The following is an 18,938-nucleotide window of genomic DNA, read 5'->3' as shown; positions in this document are numbered from 1 at the left end:
TGTGTCTGTAAAAATCACAGTAGGCCTTACCGGAGGTCCATGACTACAGGTACTCAGAGACCAGCTGTATCCAAAGAGTTGTGTAAGATAGGGGCATCTGCTCCCTCCCAGTGCTGTTTCCCAGCCCCACCCTGCCCTGTTCCCCAGTTAGTGTCTTTGCTTTCTTGACCTGGATATCTTTCCCATATCTATTAATATAAGCCCTTCTTATCCTTCAAGTCTTGCTACCTCTCTTACCTCTCCCAACAGGCATTCTCAGATACTCCCAATGGGAGTTCCTCTCTTCCTCTTCTTTATTCCTTTTATTCTGTTATTATTCTATTATTATTTCTATTACATAATTGCCATCAGTTGCTTTTAATTAAGAGTTACGGTTGTGTGCCTCACTAATCTTATAAACTTGAGTGTTTTAAGAGGCAAGAATCATGTCATCTTCTTCATATGCCCAACAATGCCTTGCTTAGTAGTCCTTGTAGAGTCAACAGATTCAATGTTCAACCAGCAAATATTTGCAGAGCACCTACTTTGTGCTGGCATGATGCTGGGCATATAATACAGGTCAAAAATCAGGCCCAGCACCTGCCTAAGAATTTGTGGGCCTGAGCCCTGCCAGTTGCCAATCTGATGTGCTATATTCTTTGCAGTTTTCTTCCAGCCTTTTCCCCTAAGTTCCCAGTTGGTCGCTCTGTGAATTCATGTGTGACACTTCACCTGGGTGTGTTTCCTGGGTGAACAGATGGCTTTTACTGTGTCACACACACACTCTTACGTTCTGCCTCCTCTCGTGAAAGTTGTAGTTACCTGCTTTCTCTCCCTCACTTGCTCTAAGGCAGGCTTGAGATGGTGTTGTTGCTGGGTGTGGTGGCTCATGCTTGTAATCCCAACACTTTGGGAGGCCAAGGCAGGCAGATCAGTTGAAGTCAGGAGTTTGAGATCTGCCTGGCCAACAGGGTGAAACCCCATCTCTACTAAAAATACAAAAATTAGCTGGGCGTCGCAGCGGGCACCTGTAATCCCAACTACTTGGGAGGCTCAGGCAGGAGAATAGCTTGAACCCGAGAGGTGGAGGTCACAGTGAGCCGAGATCTGCACTTCAGCCTGAGCGACAGAGCGAGACTCTGTCTCAAAAAAAAAAAAGAGTGAGAAAGAAAGATGGTATTGTCTGTTAAGTGCCTTGGGTTCCAGAGAGAGGTGACCAGGTACGTTGTGGCTGTCTTAAGGGGAAGATTATTGTCAGGGGCCATTTGGAAAGTTCTTGCTGGCTGCCATGGCCTTTCATTGCTTTTTGTGGCATGTTAGCAGCACAACCAGTTAGGGAGGAGATGGGACTCCAGTTGGTTCCTTTTGTCTCAGGCTTATTCTCTGGTGCAGCTTGGTGGGCTGGTTGCAACTGTAGGTAAGAACCTGAGCTGGTAGCCCCTGGGGGTATGGCTGGCTGGCCTGCTTTCCTTCTTTCCCACTGTTTTCTTGGGAAGGTCTCTACAGACCTCACCTCTTTTAGGTGTGAGGAGATAAATAGTCCTTATTATCCCTTATTTACAGCCTTCATAGAGTCTTTGTAGTAATCTAAGTTAAGGTCTTAATGTTCTTATTTAGTTCCGTGTCCCCCCAATTCATTTGGTATTGGCTTTTCTTAATGCTGATTTCAAATCTTGGATGAAAATATATTATGAGACCATCGCTTCTTTAGATGTGACAAAGGTAATAACCATGGGGCAATCCAGACTGTGAAGAAAGCCTAAGGTGTAGAAAGCCCATGCGACACTAGTTTTAAGCCTTCACATGTGTTTGGGGAAATGCATTTGTTGAATAAAGGATCAGAAGACAGAAGACTTTTTATTTTTCTTGTCTTTTAAGGTAGGACCATCAGATAGCATCGTCTTCCTAAAGTCACTCTCCTGACAAGAATCAGACCCCTCTGCCGCGGCACACCCTCCTCATGTGGAAGGCAGGGTGGCCTCTCCTTGGAAAATCTCCCCTCCTGTTAAGTCTTCTGAGCGGATCCTGCTAATCCAGGCATGTAAAGGAGGAGTCCTCTTCCAAGACCCAACATGGTGCACACCTCCCAGGAGGAGGAATGGAAAAGCAGGCGCCTTTGCTGGACTTTCCTTTTAATCCCCTAAATCCTGTCACACCCTAAGACTATGAAAGAGATGGGTGCAGAAGAGCCTTGGTGCTGTGGAAAGGGCCATACCCACTTTCTCCCTCATTGCAGCTCACAGTGTGGGTCTCACACCCATCCCAAGCACCTCAGGGGAGGGGTGGTTAAAGCAGCACAATACAGTATTTGAACTCTTTAGGGGTTTGGGGAAGTCCAGTATAACAGAAATAACCCAGGCCCTCAGCGTGGGGTAGCAGAGCATCCTCCTTTCACTCTGTCTCTTTCTAAGGCAAATACTCATAGGTAGAGTTTTTGCAAGGTAAGCTTACCTGAGCCAGAAAGGGTGGGAGGAATGTGAGATTGTTTTGATTGTTGTCCTTGGGTTTTGTTGTTGCTGTTGTTATTGTTGTTTATAAGAGCTACAAGAGGCTGGGCATGGTGGCTCATGCCTGTAATCCCAGCACTTTGGGAGGCCGAGGTGGGTGGATCACCTGAGGTCAGGAGTTTGAGACCAGGCTGGCCAACATGGTGAAACCCCATCTCTTCTAAAAATACAAAAAACAAAACAAAAAAAAACTAGCTGGGTGTGGTGGCAGGCCCCTGTAATCCCAGCTATTTAGCAGACTGAGGCAGGAGAATTGGTTGAACCCGGGAGGCAGAGGTTGCAGTGAGCCGAGATCCCGCCATTGTACTCCAGCCTGGGTGACGGAGCGAGACTCTGTCTCAAAAAAAAGAAGAAAAAAAAAAAGGCTACAAGAGAGAATGTCCCTAGTTTATGGCTTTTCAGTACCAAAATAGTATGCATTCAGCAGTAGAGTGAGCAGTAGCAGTAGAATAGCAGCATGCTTATGCATGACATAAGCTTCATCTGTAAAAGGCCGAAGTAATCATACCTTGCTGTAGGGTTGTTGTGAGGATTAAATGAGTTCGTGTATGTATAAGGCACCTGCAGCAGTGGAGTCCAGAAGAATTGTGCACAGTGGGTGGTGGGGAAAGATGGGGGCAGGGAACATTGGGGGAGGAAAGTAAATTCAATGGATGTCAAGAAATAGGCATCTTGACCTGTCCACAGTGTAATTCAGGCCACCACTCACTACTTAATTTAACCTTGTTCTTATCTCTAGACTAAGGGAGCAGGCTCTCTGGGGGAAAAGTCTTGCTGCAGTAATCCTGTTAAGTGTAAGAACTGAAGGTTCAGGTTGAAGTCTCAAAGTTCCGAAGCCACCATCCCGGGGATAAAGACTGTGCTGGTGTACTCTCAGCCAGCCGGGTACCACAGAAGGCTTTTGTCTCCAGCAGGTTCCTTTTCTCACTGGGCGTCGCCTTTTCTGGCTACTCTCCACCTGTCAGAGGCCAAGCCTTGAGTATATCTTCATCTTCCCACATCTTACTTGGCTTCTTTCTTTGTATGTATATTGAAAGAGTAAAGGCAGATAGGTGTGTGTTTCTCTCTTCAGTGGGAACCTTTGTGACTGATGGTTTCCAGGCAGAAGGGGTTCATATTTTTAATTGTTTCCCTTCCCAACCCTTGTCATCGTCTGATAAAGGACTAGGCATTTATTTGCATACAATGACTTTTTCTGCTGGCCCTCACCTTCACAGAAGCACAGAGGCAAACACCCATAGGGTCAGATACAAGCTACTTTAGCAAAATGATTGACTTCGACTGCTTTATGTAATCTAAACTCTTACCAGAACACAATATTTATGAATGTAGCAGATTTTTTTTTTTGCAGGATCAAGAAACACTACATTCAGTACTTTATTCGTTTAACTTTTAAGAACAAGTCTTTTGATAGTTTTAAAATTTTATGTGTGTGTGTGTGTATATATATATATATATATTTTTTTTTTTTTAATAGAGACAAGGTCTCACTATTTTGCTTAGGCTGGTCTCAAACTCCTGAGCTCAAGTGATCCTCCTGCCTTGGCCTCCCAAAGTGCTAGGATTGCGGGCATGAGCCACTGCACCCAGCCGATATTAAATCTTAGTTTGGAATATAATAATGTAACTAAATAATACCAGAATTTTTTTTTTTTTTTTTTTTTTTTTTTTTTTTTTTTTTGAGACCAGAGTCTCACTGTGTCACCCAGGCTGGAGTACAGTAGCATGATCATAGCTCACTGCAGCCTCAACCTCCCAGGCTCAAGAAATCCTCCCAGTCTCAGCTCCCGAGAAACTGAGACTACAGGGGCAAGCCAGCACACCTAGCTAATTTTTTTTTTTTTTTTTTTGGTAGAGACAGAGTGTCACTGTGTCATCCAGGCTAGTCTCAAACTCCTGGGCTCAAGTAATCCTCCTTCCTTAGCTGGCCAAAGAATTGGGATTACACGCATGAGCCACCATGCCCCCCAAAAAGGGTTCTTTTAAATGCCTTCTTCACCTTTGTCTAAGTACATTGGGTAAATGTGGCACTAGTTGAACAAGATTTACTGAATTTTATCACAGGGCAGGCAGGCAAAGCCAGTTCTAAACAATAAAACAGAGATCAACAAAGATGAGGGATGACTCTAAATAGCCTGCTTTGTAAAATTCAAAACAGGGGACAGCTGTGTAGAGAGAGGCACAGTTTTATAAGAATTCACTGGACCTGCCTAGTTTGGCTCATCTTGGTGCCTGCACATGCCCTGCCTTATTCCATTTACTTTCCTTCTGTCTCGTCTCCTACTGGTGACCACAGTTACTGATGGGAGACCTTAAAGGTGATTATCTTTGTGACACATACTTTCCTGTGTGAAGACACAAAGATTAAACTCTATAAGACCATGGCACTTATTTGGGCTTGGTTTATACCAAATAAACCAACAGATTAAAAAATAACAAACTAAAAACAAAGCTTCAAGTGCCGGGTATTTTGAAACAGCAGATCCAAATAATTTCATATTACTTTACCCAACAAGGCCTCCATTAGTAAGAGATTTGGGTTAGATTTTTTCTTCCTTTTTTTTTTTTTTACTTTAAACTTTATTGAGCTGTTTTACATACCATAGAATTCACCCATTTGAAGTGTATGGTTTGATAAGTTTTAGTATATGTGGACAGTTGTATATCCACAAGCCAGTTTTAGAACATACCCGTAACACTAAAAATTCTCTTGAGGTTTATGTTATCATTTACTTTTGACAGAAATGTTTTCTTCTGCTTTTGAAAAAAAAAAAAATTCTGGGCCATGTGTGGTGGTTCATGCCTGTAATCCCAGCACTTTGGGAAGCCAAAGCTGGAGGACTTCTTGAGCTCAGGCATTCGAGCCCAACCTGGGCAACATAGTAAGACCCCATCGCTACAAGAAAAATACAGAAATTAGCTGAGCATGGGTGTCGTGCTACTCTGGAGGCTGAGGTGGGAGGATCACATGAGCCCAGGAGGTTGAGGCTACAGTGAGCTGTGATTGCACCGCTGTACTCCAGCCTAAGTGACAGAGTGATACACTATCTCAAAAAAGAACTTTTTTTTTTTTTTTGAGGTAATGAATTTAAATCATTAGGGGAACATACCATTCTTACTAACTTTTTGAAACAAAAACAAAGGTTGCTCGAAGATGTTATGAATAAAATGTTTAAGAGTATGAGGATACAGAGCAAGGGAAGGAGGCTTGGGCCTATGGTTTACAAATGGTGATTGTTTTTAGCCTTCTAATTATATGTTGCATTAAATAAGAAGAAACCAAAAAGGAACCACTTGCCTCCACTCCAGCCTCGGTTCAGCATAAAACTCAATCATTTCCTTCACAAGCCAGCTGCTGTGCTGTAGCTCAAATTGTAACAGAGAGCCTTTCTCTGCAGTGGAGGGTTGGGGAAAGAGGGAGTAAGTCAGCACAAACAATGAGGAAACATTTGCTGCCTTTCTGATTTCTTCCTAGAATTAACAGGCTTACAGCTGCATTTCTAAGTCAGCATTTCATATGCCTGAAGAGTATGAGGATAGTTTGAAAAATCAGAAGGAAGATGAGAGAGGGCTTTGCCTCTTTTTTAAGATATTGCTAGCAGTTTGGTTTGTTGGTAATTTTTGCTGTCTCACTGACGCCAGGAGTCCTGGAATTAAACCCCGTGGCCAGCAGGCTGTTAGTTCGTCAGGAAATTCCAAATGGGTATAAATAAATTCTCTGCAACAGCTCCTGGGCTCTTTGCCTGCTAATGTGTGGAGTCCCTTTAATGCTGAGGGAAGTTTGCCTGAGACCTGGCTTCCTGCTCGCTGAAAATCACAGTTATTTTGTTTCTGGGTGGGTAAGTAAGAATGCCCACAAAAGAAAGAGAGGAGGAGAGCATGATGTTTGCGTGGGGGTTGGTGAAATATAAACTCGAGCTCTGTGTGTTGTGAAAAAGATTTGCTTTTACTTCAAGCTAGAAAGAATAACCCAGTACTTGATTTTTGGTCCAGTGAAAATTTCAGCTTTACCTATGGCTTTAACATAAAGATGTCATTGTTGCAGGAGTGAATGGTTGTACATATATATATGCTAAGATTTGAGTTTTTGAGTTTAAGGTTTAGTTCAATTCAATAATTTCCTTTTTTGTTGCTAAATCCATCTTTGGGTATTTGTTTTCAGCTCTGTTTTTCCAATAGGGAGTTGCTCAATATTCATTAAAGCTGGCTTCTTGTATAAACACACTATAAAACAAAATAAGGACAGGGATTCATACAAATACTAGTTTTCCACTACCACCCCACCTCCCCCTGGCCAAAAAACTGTAATGTTTTGTTAGAAAAGCCTGTTTTATCCCTAAGTTAGCCAGTGTTCCTTTTCTGCTTTTCACAGAATTACTCTCTGAACTGGCACATTTCCTTTTTACGCTTAGAACAGCATGTTACTTTTGAAGAAAGTTTGGAAAATAACAGTCCAAGCTCATTCTCTTCTGTGCATGCGTGATTGATTTGGGCTGTATTTCAGCAATAACTTTTAAAATGAGACAGTGGACATTAGAGAGCAGCATAGTTGGGGTTGCACTTAGGAGCCCATGGCATTTTGGCTGTTTTGAGACAGATTTGGGGTAAAGAGTTGCTGCATCTTGTGGTTGGCACTGAACACTGGAGAAGAGGGCCACTGTATAAACCGCAAGGCCCCTGTTACCATCACATGCCTCCCTAGCACAATGTGCCCTTTATTAAGACAGGCCGTTCCACTACTGGGAATAGTAACCCTTTCCGCTGTCTTCCCCTCACTCTTACGTGCAGCCTGGCTTCTGGCCTCTTAACTCATGCCCAGAGTAGAATTGGCAATACCCAGGAGGGACACTGCACTGGGGATTGTTAGGTCATGCCAGTTAGGATGCAGCTGGAAAAGTGCTGCTGAGTGGGACGTGCAGAGGGGAAGACGGCAGGCTCTGTCTGCCTGAGCTCATCTGGTCTGACACCTGCTGTGATTCATTTTTCTTCATGCCATGTTAAGAAATTTTGTATCAAGTATAGTCGACAGTTACTCATAGCCTGGAAGCAACTTTGGAAATCAGAGTTCCACTGACCCCCCTCATTTTAAGGGGATGAATCACATCACTGCATTGTACGATTCCAGGGCTCTCTTGCCCATTGCTCATCCATGAACTAGAAAGTGATCATAGTTCCTGTTCTTGTTTTATGAAAACAAAAGTATATCTTCCCCCAGCCTAGGCAGGCCATTCAGGACGACTGCCATGGAGGTGCTCGGGGTGGTTTAGATCACCGTCTTTGCACAGTGTGTTAGAGAGCACTGTGCCCTGAGGACTTTGGGAGAGCTGCAGAATGAGTGTGCAGAATAATCAGCACTCACCTTTGTCCTCCTGTTGTGAGATGGAGATATTTTAACCTGGCCATAATATGCTTTAAAAGTTGGGGGGTGTTTGTCTGCTTTTGCTTTTATTTCCTTCCTGTGCTGGACTGGGACTCCCCCTTATCTAACTAGTACATACCACTCTGCCCAAGCAGTGCGTGCGCACACACACATCCCCTACAGCTCCCTGCTGGCATCTCCTTCATACACTCTTAAGAAGAAGAAACCAATGTAGAACTCAAGATTTTAGCAGACTTACTTGGTCTTGAACAAGTATCACAAATACCTTAAACCCTGACTTCATGGGGGTGGGGGCAGGGTATGGAGGAGGAAGGGTTCTGGATCCTCTCTGGGGGGCCAGGGTTGTGTTCTTCTCCAGACAACAGAGGGTGATCCAGTACCACTAGTAGTGACAATAGAACCCACACATTGTTCTAAGTGACAACACACTGATGCAGGTACTATTATTTTCTCAAACAATTGGAATATAGTCTAATTTGCCGACAGCTGCAAAGCAGCAGAGCCAGGATTCAAACCCAAGCAGTCTGGCCCCAGAGTGCCTGCTTCAAATCACTACATCTCTTCCTCTGTTACACTTATTCATCCGTAGATGCCTAGATGTGGGGCTTTACACTTCAGCAGATACTAAGAGGGCCATGTACCAAGCGCCAAGTACTGAGGAATACAAACATAAATACTGCTTGAGGGCCGGGCGCGGTGGCTCGCGCCTGTAATCCCAGCACTTTGGGAAGCCCAGCTCACGAGGCCAGGAGATCGAGACCATCCTGGCTAACACGGTGAAACGCCGTCTCTACTAAAAATACAAAACATTAGCCAGGCGTGGTGGTGGGCGCCTGTAGTCCCAGCTACTCGGGAGGCTGAGGCAGGAGAATGGCGTGAACCCGGGAGGCGGAGCTTGCAGTGAGCCGAGATCACGCCACTGCACTCCAGCCTGGGCGACAGAGCGAGACTCCATCTCAAAAAAAAAAAAAAAAAAAAAAAAAAAACTGCTTGACTTCTGCCTCCCGTAGACACTTAGAGTCTGGTAGAGAAACACAGGCATGTGCTTGCTAACTGTAACACAGTTCCGCATATACAGGCAAAGTGACTTAGGAAAAAAGAGGGAAGGAGGGGACCAGTTCTTCCCAGGACAGAGCAGTTGAGGGTAAGTAGGGCTTTACAAAAATGAGGTATGTGGGCCCTTTAGGACAATGCAGCTGATTTTGACAGATGGGAGAGTGTGGGGAAGGGTGTGCTGGGTAGAGGGGATAGAATGAGCAAAGATAGATAAGCTTGAAAATTTCTCAGTATGTTGAGGTTTGGGGTGGGGAGGAACCTGGGAGGTGCTGGATTGGGGCTAAATTGTTGACATTTCGTGCCACAGAAAAGAGCTTTTAGGCTTTCTTCTTTAAAGTGGAGCTCCTGGCACATCACTTTGCAAGGATAGTGATTGAGAAGTTGTAGACGTTTCCAGGAATACCTGAAACACATGTAAAATTTCTCAAATAATATGTAATACAGGAAAGCAAAGCCATCTGCCCCTGAAAACAGGCTGCATATTTGCAGTATGAGTAACCGCAGAGTCTGGGCTGTGCTCCCTAGTGGCAGGCTGACTGCACTCGTGCACCCTAAGGACATTGATGCACAGATGAAGAAAGGAAAGACAGAAATAAAATTTATTTTTAAATAATTTTAATCGTACATAAAAAGAGCTCTCATGTCTTCCTCACCCAGACTCAGCTTTCCCAGTGGTTAACATTTTACCATATTTGTTCCATCTGTGTGTGTGTGTGTGTGTGTGTGTGTCTGTCTGTGTGTAGCAATGCAGTTGTCATGTCTTTTTGGCCTCCTACCATCTGAAAAGTTCTCATTTTTACCTTTTTTTCATGGCCATGATGGTTTTAAAAAGAGAGGCCTGACATTCTGTAGAATGTGTTTCAGGCAGGGTCCAGGCCATGCCTTCTTGGCAGGACAGTGCAAAAGTGATGCTCTGCTCTTCCCCATGCAGATACATGATGTCAACTTTGATCACCTGGTCGAGGTGGTTATTTGTCAGCTTTCTCATCATAGAGTCACCATTTTTTTTTTATGATTGACATTTCATGCCACAGAAAAGAGCTTTTAGGCTTTATTCTTTAAAATGGAGGTCCTGGCACATCACTTTGCAAGGATAGTAATTGAGAAGTTGTAGACGTTGCCAGGAATATTTTCTGGTGAGATATTCTGAGACCACATCAGTATCTTAGTCTTTAGTAGGAAATCTCTACCCAGTAGCCTTAGCTAGTGATTCCTACCTGAATCCGCCACTGTTCTAATAGTTGGTCCATGGTGATTTTCTGTTGACATAATTCCTTGTATATATTAGTTGGTATTCCTACATATTTATTATAGCATGATGGACTCACAAGGAGATACCTGTTCTCTGGATTGTAACTTGTTACTGTCATTAATTATATTATTTTAATGCTCAAATTATCCTAGATTTGGCTAGTGGGGGTTCAAAAGAGTTTGAATCAAATAGACCCTTGACACTGGCATTAAATAGCCAATCTGATGTGTGCTGACGATTGAGACTAATAACTGGTAGGCGGAGGGTGTTACCTGAGTTCTAGATATGTATTTATCTCAGACAGTATGGGTCACCTGCAACAAGATCTGTGGTAGGCAGGCCAACAGTAACACTCGGGACCCTAGAGGCAAGCCAACCTGAAATTCAGCTTGTCAGAGACCATCTGGTGGGTGGAAGTTTTGCGTTTTCAGAGTCTATTAAGTTCCCCAGGCCTATCTTCTACCTTTAGCTTTCCCTGTTGTCCAATTCAGGCCCTGGTCAGATGCGGGTGGAGAGGTACACAAAGCTGGAAACAGCGTGCTGCCCGCCTTTCTCTCCTGCCTCCAGAGACACTTGCTGGCTGCCAGGGTTGGTGTTGTCTTAGCCTCACAGGCGTTTTCAGTCCTTGCTCTTCCCATCCTAGAGTTTCAAACACAGGGCAAGTCTGTGTTCTGCATCTCAACATGCTAAATCAGAACCTGGATTCCCTAAAATGTTGTCTCCTGTTTCTTCCTGCCCTCACTCATGCCATATCCGTCCTTCCCAGGTTAGATTTCTCATACTTTAATGACCTTCAGAAAAGGAATCCCATCACTTTTCTCTGCGGTGAGTCATCCATTGGTTTAAAGAAAAAATTTTCTTTTTTAATAGCAGAATGACGTAACAGAGCCCTAGAAGACAAACCCAGAGACCTGATCCCGGTCTCCAGCTCAGCCCAGAGTAGCTGGAATTTGTCAGGCCTTCTCAGTTTCCTCCTAAGTATTAGGGGCAGACAGAGTTAAGGCTACAGGCTGGCTAGCCCAAATGCAGACAGTGTCAAAGTTCTAGTTGTTGAATACCACCAGAACTTACCTTACTATTACCACTTACTATCTAATTGGGTAGATAAAATTCATATGGTGCAAAGGAATCTGTTATACCTAGACAGAAATTCATGGGGACTTGAATAATCCATGGAAACCCTAATGGAGAATGCATTTTAATCTCCAGCATCTAGCCAGAGCAATCTTATTAAAATGCAAATCTGATCATTTCACTCCCTTGTTTAAAACCCTTCAATAGCTTACCAATGCATCTATGATGCAAAAACTTGATCCCCAGGGTCCTGTGGAATTAGGGCTCTGTCTGTCCCCTTTCTGCCTCACTGCAGTCTTTGCAAAGTCCCCTTCCCAGTTCTTAAAAGTGGCAGGTTTTGCATATGCTCTTTCCTCTGCCTAGAATTTCTGCCATCCCTCCACACATCCCCACCACACTGCCCGGTGGACTCCTTAGCTACCGCTCCCTTGAAGAACCCTCCCTACCCGTAGCCTAGGCAGGGTCCCTGCTCTGTTCCAACATAACGCCTGCATTTTACTTTCACAACACTTAATACAGTTGTTATTGATGTGATCACTTGTCTGTCTCCTCCTATACTTCATAAGTTCTACCCAGACAGGCTCTGTGTCTGTTTTGCTTAGCACCTAGCAGTGTTTGGCCTATTGCAGGCACTTAATAAATATTTGCTGAATGAGAGAATACATCCATCTTTCAGTGTAACAACTGCATCTTCCTTACATCAGCATTCTCTTTACAGAGTGTGGGAACAGGTAGATGTGGAAGATGGAGCTGGTATGGAGAAGGGTAGTGATGGGAGACAGTGGAAGATGTAGGAGTAGCGTGCAGGTTAATGTCTGTTAAAAAAGTCCAGATAAGATTATCTGTGAGAGGAAATCCAAAGATTTGTGGGGAGAAGCCAAAAGGAGTTAGGAAGAGTTAGGAGTACAGGAAGCAAGACCACATTCTAACTTAATCATATAAACAAACCAAGCCTGTAAAATTGCAGTTATGCTACATATGTGTCAACTGACCTGATATTTCTTAGGAACTTCTGGCATATACTTTTGCTTTCTTTAATGTTACAATTTTATTTGCATGAAGTGTTTAGGTAGCTTTTTAAAACAGCTGTACTAGCCTGGGCAACATAGTGGGACCCCATCTCTATAAAAAATTTAAAAATTAGCCGGGTTTGGTCACACACATCTGTAGTCCTAGCTACTAGAGAGGCTGAGGCAGGAGGATCTCTTGAGCTGGGGAGTTCAAGGCTGCAGTGAGCTGTGATCGTGCCGCTACACTCCAGCCTGAGTGACAGAGCAAGACCCTGTCTCTAAAAGAATGAATGAATACATACTTACCTACCTACCTACCTGTAACCTGAAGAGGTATTGGTGAATTGCAGTAGGCAGTATAAACTCTGTGAGGAGAAGGATTTCAGGCTTCTTAGAAAAAGCCTAGCACTTGGCAGGTGCCCATCATTTGAATGACTGAATGAATGGGTTTTATCTGGGAGGGAAAAGAGCAGGCTTAAAAACAACTCTTTGGTAAATGCAAGAGCAAAAGAAAATCTCGTCTGTTATACATTTCCTTTAAACCAGAAGGAGGAACACTCATACTGCTACCCTTTTTATTGTGTGTTCTCTAACAAATGGTGTTCCTCACACAAATTTGATACAGGTAGCGAAGCTGCTGGGTCTCAAAGAGCTTAATGCTAACAGTGTCATCAGGAGATGCCACCTGCTAAACCCGTTCAGAAGGACGCTGTTGTACTTCGCTGTCTTCTTAGAACACTTTCCACTCCTGGAAAAGTTGATGTGCTAACTTAATTACTCTCATACTCTGAGTAATTAGCTTCATGAGAACTTGCCTCTCTCCCTGAGTTCATCCTACTGGTTTGCTTTCCTGCTGACGTGGGATCTTTTTGACTGCTTTGAACAGCAGGATGCTTACACTCTGGGGCTTTTAAATGTGGAAATCTGTGATAATTATGTACTTCTCTAGGACTGACTCAGCTCTTCAAGCAAAATCTTCATGCTTCATGTGAGAGGGGACAATAACATTAATGGGAATTAGCAAAGTTCTTCAGTTTCAACAGTCAGGTGTGGTATCTGGCGAAGAAAAACACATAAATAGTGTGTGAAAGTTGTGGCACAGGGGCGTAATTATTTTTCACAGCACCGTCAGTCAGTAACTGGGCCTAGAGTGTGCAGCAGTGAAATCAGAACAAAGAAGTCAGTGTGTCCTAATTAATAGATAAAGTAATAATATCAAAGTCTCCTCCATTTTAAAGTCCACAGGACACATTATTTCACCCCAGTGCTTTTTGCTCATATTAAAGAATGGCTCATTGTGGTAGAGTATGTAGAAAGTATTGAATGCTTTTCTTTACTCAAAAGTGGCGTTTTTTATCACTTGAGCACTTGAGCATAGTGTTATTGGCCCCAAAAGGAAATGAAAGACTTGAAGACTACAGATTTTTTTTTTTTTTTTTCGAAATGGAGTTTCACTCTTGCCCAGGCTGGAGTGCAATGTCATCATCTTGGCTCACCACAACCTCTGCCTCACAGGTTCAAGCAATTTTCCTGCCTCAGCCTCGCAAGTACCTGAGATTACAGGCATGCACCACCATGCTGGGCTAATTTTGTATTTTTAGTAGAGGTGGGGTTTCTCCATGTTGGTCAGCCTGGTCTCGAACTCCCCACCTCAGGTGATCCACCCGCCTTGGCCTCCCAAAGTGCTGGGATTACAGGCATGAGCCTCCATGCCCAATGGAAGAATACAGATTATATGGCCAAAATTTCAGTTGCTATCTGTGAATTTTTATTCTTCTCGCTGTCCCCAGCACAGGCTTTCTCAGCCTCAGCGCTACTGACGTTATGAGCTAGATAATTCTTTGTTGGGGGAAGGAGGGCCTGTCTTGTGCATGGCAAAATGTGTGCAGCAGCTCTGGCCTCTACACACTAGATTCGGGTAGCACCCCAAGCAGTGACAACGATAAATATCTTCAGGCATTGCCAAATGTCCCTTTGCGGGGGCAAAATCAACTCCACGCCTCGTTTGGTTGGTTTAAAAGAAAAATTACCTCCAGTTGAGAATCACTGCAAGCAGGTTAGTACTCAACTAGTTTCCTGCGATCTAATCTTCTTCCTGGTGAGTACGTTAATTTTTATGTCTTTCAAAACCATGTATTATTTGGACAGCAAGTTTAGTTTCATTAAAAGTTAAAATCATATAGTACTTTATGAATCTAGATGAAATGATTTTTGAAATATCCATAACTCCATTTCACTTTGTTAATGCAGAAGAATTGCAAGCAAATTTCGCACTGTTCTTGAGGCAGTAAATTGGGCCCCTCTCACAGAGCACTAAGTTTTATAGGAGATAAATATATAAATAAGGAGCAGACTTGCCATCAGTTTGTTGATTTCACCTTTTCTCTGAACACGTAGGAATTTGGTCTGAACTTGGAGAGTTTTCTCTAATTGATGCCGTTGCATTGGTGTTTGGTTACCCCAAATTGCAGACTGTGCAAACTTAGTTGGGAGCGAGAGGGAGGAAATGGACTCTGTGCCCCTTGGTGTCTAGGAGTGAGTTGGCTCAGAGATGATGCCAACCTGAGACAACATGGAGCCCAGTGTTAGTTAGCAGGCCATCCACTTACCTTGAGACACTGGTATATATTCTGGCAATGCCAGCTGTCATGTAGCTGTTTGCTTCACTTCTGCCTTTAATGACTTTTCTATTCACCCCATCCCCACTAGACTGTGAGCCTTGTGAGAGCAGAGACTTTGTCCATTTTGTTTGGTGTCCCCAGCTCCTAGAACAGTGCATGGTAAATAGTAAGTGAAGATCCACAGAAAACTAGAGAGATAGAGAAAGAGAGACAGAGACAGAAAGTAGATATTAATTCATGTGCCTTTATTATCAATATCAATTATAATGTAAGTCGAATGTGTGAATAAATGTTTTATTTGGTCTGCACTTCCCACTGGGTATTATAACATTTGAACTGGTCCTATTGAATTTAGCCTCTTTCCCTACGTCAGTCTCACGCACACACAATTGTCAAGACGATCTTTGTTGATGCTTTTTAGCCCCTAGTTTCAGTGGAAAAACTTGCCCTGCTCCAGGATGTGAGATTGGTGGCCTCTCCTGTACTCATCTTCTTCCCCTTGTCTAACCTTGGCATTCCTTCAGCAGCACCAACAGGTTCTGCCCTGGCTCTTCACCTTTTTACTCTTGTCATTTACCTTGTCTTCAGAACTCATCTCTGGCTAACTCGGTTCTGTTTTGATCACTAGTTTACATAATTTCATACTGCATTGTGTTTTGGTTTTTTGGAGTGGGGGCGGAGTTGTTGTTGTTTGGGGTTTTTTCAGACGGAGTCTCTCTCTGTTGCCCAGGCTGGAATGCGGTGGTGCAATCTCGGTTCACTGTAGCCTCCGCCTCCCAGGTTCAAGCGATTCTCCTGCCTCAGCCTCCCAAGTAGCTGGGTTTACAGGCATGTGCCACCACACCCAGCTAATTTTTGTATTTTTAGTAGAGACAGGGTTTCACCATGTTAGCCAGGCTGGTCTCGAACTCCTGATCTCAAGTGAACTGCCCACCCTGGCCTCCCAAAGTGCTAGGATTACAGGCATGAGCCTCCACTCATGGCCTGCATTGTTGATCTATGCCTTTGTCACTGATCTCAATTAGTGTTATGTTAAGGGTGTTTGGTAGTCATCTCTCAGCTAGACTATATCTCATTTTATTTCTTATAAATTTTTCCTCTTACTCCTTCCACTGAATAGGACCATTTCCTGTAGCCAATTAAGCTTTCAATAAATGTTTATATAATGAAGGTAGAGGTGGTGCCAGGAGCAGTCTCCACCACTGGATTTCCAGACATTCAAAAAATTCTTGTAAACACCAGGGACAGCCCTCCAATTCCAGAATGTTTAGTTGGAAGCTATTACTCTCAGGATTTCAGTTGCAGATATAGCCAGTGCAATTTTGACTGTGCAAAAGCAGGCATAGTTCTGTTAGTCCAAAAAGGCTTAGTTAAGAGTCTCTTTATAACCCAGGTAGATTTTTTTTTTTTAAACTGCTTTTTTTTTTTTGAGACGGAGTCTTGCTCTGTCACCCAGTCTGGAATGCAGTGGCGTGATCTTGACACACTACAACCTCCACCTCTCTGGTTCAAGCAATTCCCCTGCCTCAGCCTCCTGAATAGCTGGGATTACAGGTGCACACCACCATGCCCAGCTAAATTTTTTGCATTTTTAGTAGAGACCTGGTTTCACCATGTTGGACAGACTGGTCTTGAACTCCTGACCTCAGGCAATCTGCCCACCTCGGCCTCCCAAAGTGCTGGGATTACAGGCGTGAGCCACTGTGCCCGGCCAAAACTGTTGTTTTTATACTTCCTCTTGATCCTGAATTAATAATTTAAGTTTTATTGTAACGCTTTTCCAGTTAATAATTTAGCATCTTTCTCCTTTTTAAGATCTAGTCTTAATTTTTGAGAGGGGAAGGGGGAAGAACTGTAGTACCTGTTAGAATTCAGTGTAACTCCAAGTAAACAAGACCCAAAACAAACGATAGCTAAAACAAAATAGACCTTTGTATCTTTTTCACTTAAAAGTATACAGGTAGGCTTTTCAGAAATGTTATAGTAGCTCTGATCCACAAAGTCCTTTGAGGCCCAAGTTCCTTCTAGTACATCGTTCCTCCACCCCTAGATATGAACTCATGTTTCAAAGTTACACTAGTGTTCTAGTCATCACATCTGCATTCCAGGGAGCAGGATGGAGGAAGGCACAAAGAAGAACATAGGTGAAAGGATTATTTCTGTTTTTTAATGGAGGTTCCTGGGGTATACTACATGACACTTCTGCTTACAGACTTTTATTTGCCCCTATTAGTGTGGAAGGAGGGGATAATGCATACTAAAGAACATCAAGCTGTCTTTGCCATGGCCACCCCCATTCATTCACCTCCCAAGTGAACTTTCTCAGTTTATTGCAGTCAATTCCATTCGCCTTCCAAACAGTGACTTCTTGTAATATATTTTAAGACAAATGCCCAGGCCAGGTATAGTGGCTTATACCTGTAATCCCAGCATGTTGAGAGGCTGAGGTGGGAGGATTGCTTGAGGCCAGGAGTTCAAGACCAGCCTGAGCAAAATAGCAAGACCTCATCTCTATTAAAAATAATTTTAAAAAATTAAAATTAGCCAGGCGTGGTGCTACATACCTATAGTTCCCAGCTACTCAGGAAGCTGAGGCGGGAGGATCACTTGAGCCCAGGAGATAGAGACTGTAGTGAGCCATGATCGCACCACTGCACTCCAGCCTGGGCAACAGAGTCGGACCCTGTCTCAAAAAAAAGAGAGCAATACCCATGTGTTGTAAAAATTATAAAATATAAAGAATAAAAATCATCTATAATTCCACAACCTAAAGATAACAACTGAAACAGTATCATGGAAGAAATGTCCTTAACACTAATATTTAACGAACAACTTCTGTCTTCAGAGCATCAAGATGTTTTTCAAAGTTTATTATCTTGTACTGTTGGCCAGGCACAGTGGCTCACAGCTGTAATCCCAGCACTTTGGGAGGCCGAGGCAGGCAGATTACCTGAGGTCAGGAGTTTGAGACCAGCCTGGCCAACATAGTGAAACCCCATCTCTACTAAAAATACAAAAATTAGCTGGGCGTGGTGGCACACGCCTGTAATCCCAGCTCCTCGGGAGGACGAGGCAGGAGAATCCCTTGAACCAGGGAGGTGGAGGTTGCAGTGAGCCAAGATGGCGCCACTGCACTCTAGCAAGTTTATTATGTTATACTGTATATTCAGTTATTTATTCCTTCAGTAAACGTTGTCAAACATCTCCTTTCTTCCCAGCATGTTGATAATTGGTGTGTGGTTGGGAGAGGAAGCAATGAAAAAAAAAATGTATATTTTTCTGGGGGGGGTGGGGGCGGAGATGAAGTTTTGCTCTTGTTGCCCAGGCTGGAGTGCAATGTGTGTGATCTTGGCTCACTGCAACCTTCACCTCCCAGGTTCAAGCGATTCTCCTGCCTCAGCCTCCCAAGTAGCTGGGATTACAGGTGCCCGCCACTATGCTTGGGTAATTTTTTATATTTTTAGTAGAGATGGGGTTTCACCATGTTGGCCAGGTTGGTCTCGAGCTCCTGACCTTCAAGTGATCCACCCTCCTCGGTCTCCCAAAGTGCTGGGATTACAGGCGTGAGCCAGCGTGCTCTCCAAAAAAAATTTTTTTTAATTAAATTTTTTGCTCTCTGGGTGCTTATAGTCTGGTACAAAAGACAAAAAAGTGTTTTGGTCTTGTTAAAGTTGGGAAATAAATCAGAGACTCATAAGTGCCTAATTTATGTTGATGTATGTAAACATACACTAGAAAACAGGATATTAAAAAAATAATGACACCGGGTAGTTTTATTGTAGAATAATTTTTACCATGGACAATTGTTTGTGAAAATGACACCTTGAAAACACATGTTACTTTTTTACTTGCTGGAGAATGAAACTTGAATTACAAGTCCTTTGGGTAGCCTGGTTTGAGCAGTATTAGGAAATAAGCAAGCCTAACTTAGTTAAATTCTAACCTCTCCTGATTCACAGAAGTCCAAAGTTCATTTGGGGGTAATTCAACCTGATACAGGCTTTTTGTGATTTCTACAAGGTGAACTAAAGAAATAACTAAAGATGGACCAGTTAGGTT

General features: G+C 43.3%; 1 protein-coding gene across 11 annotated transcripts in view; it reads left to right on the top strand.

Moving 5' to 3' along the window:
- The window catches only part of KANK1 (KN motif and ankyrin repeat domains 1), a 276,823-nt gene that overhangs the window by 218,959 nt on the left and 38,926 nt on the right, over positions 1 to 18,938 (top strand). The window contains exon 1 of one of the 11 annotated variants that reach the window (XM_055092213.2): positions 5,903 to 6,321. The exons of 9 other annotated variants lie outside the window; for them this stretch is intronic. The gene's annotated coding sequence lies outside the window, so the exon portion shown is untranslated. Of the gene's footprint in view, positions 1 to 5,902; positions 6,326 to 18,938 lie in introns of those variants that run through there. One more of the 11 variants, XM_055092211.2, reaches the window with a different exon arrangement.

This window comes from Pan paniscus, chromosome 11 (genome assembly GCF_029289425.2).
Source record: "Pan paniscus chromosome 11, NHGRI_mPanPan1-v2.0_pri, whole genome shotgun sequence".
Taxonomy (NCBI): Eukaryota; Metazoa; Chordata; class Mammalia; order Primates; family Hominidae; genus Pan; species Pan paniscus.
Note: the sequence above shows the minus strand (reverse complement) of the source record. Positions and strands in the feature narration are given on the sequence as shown.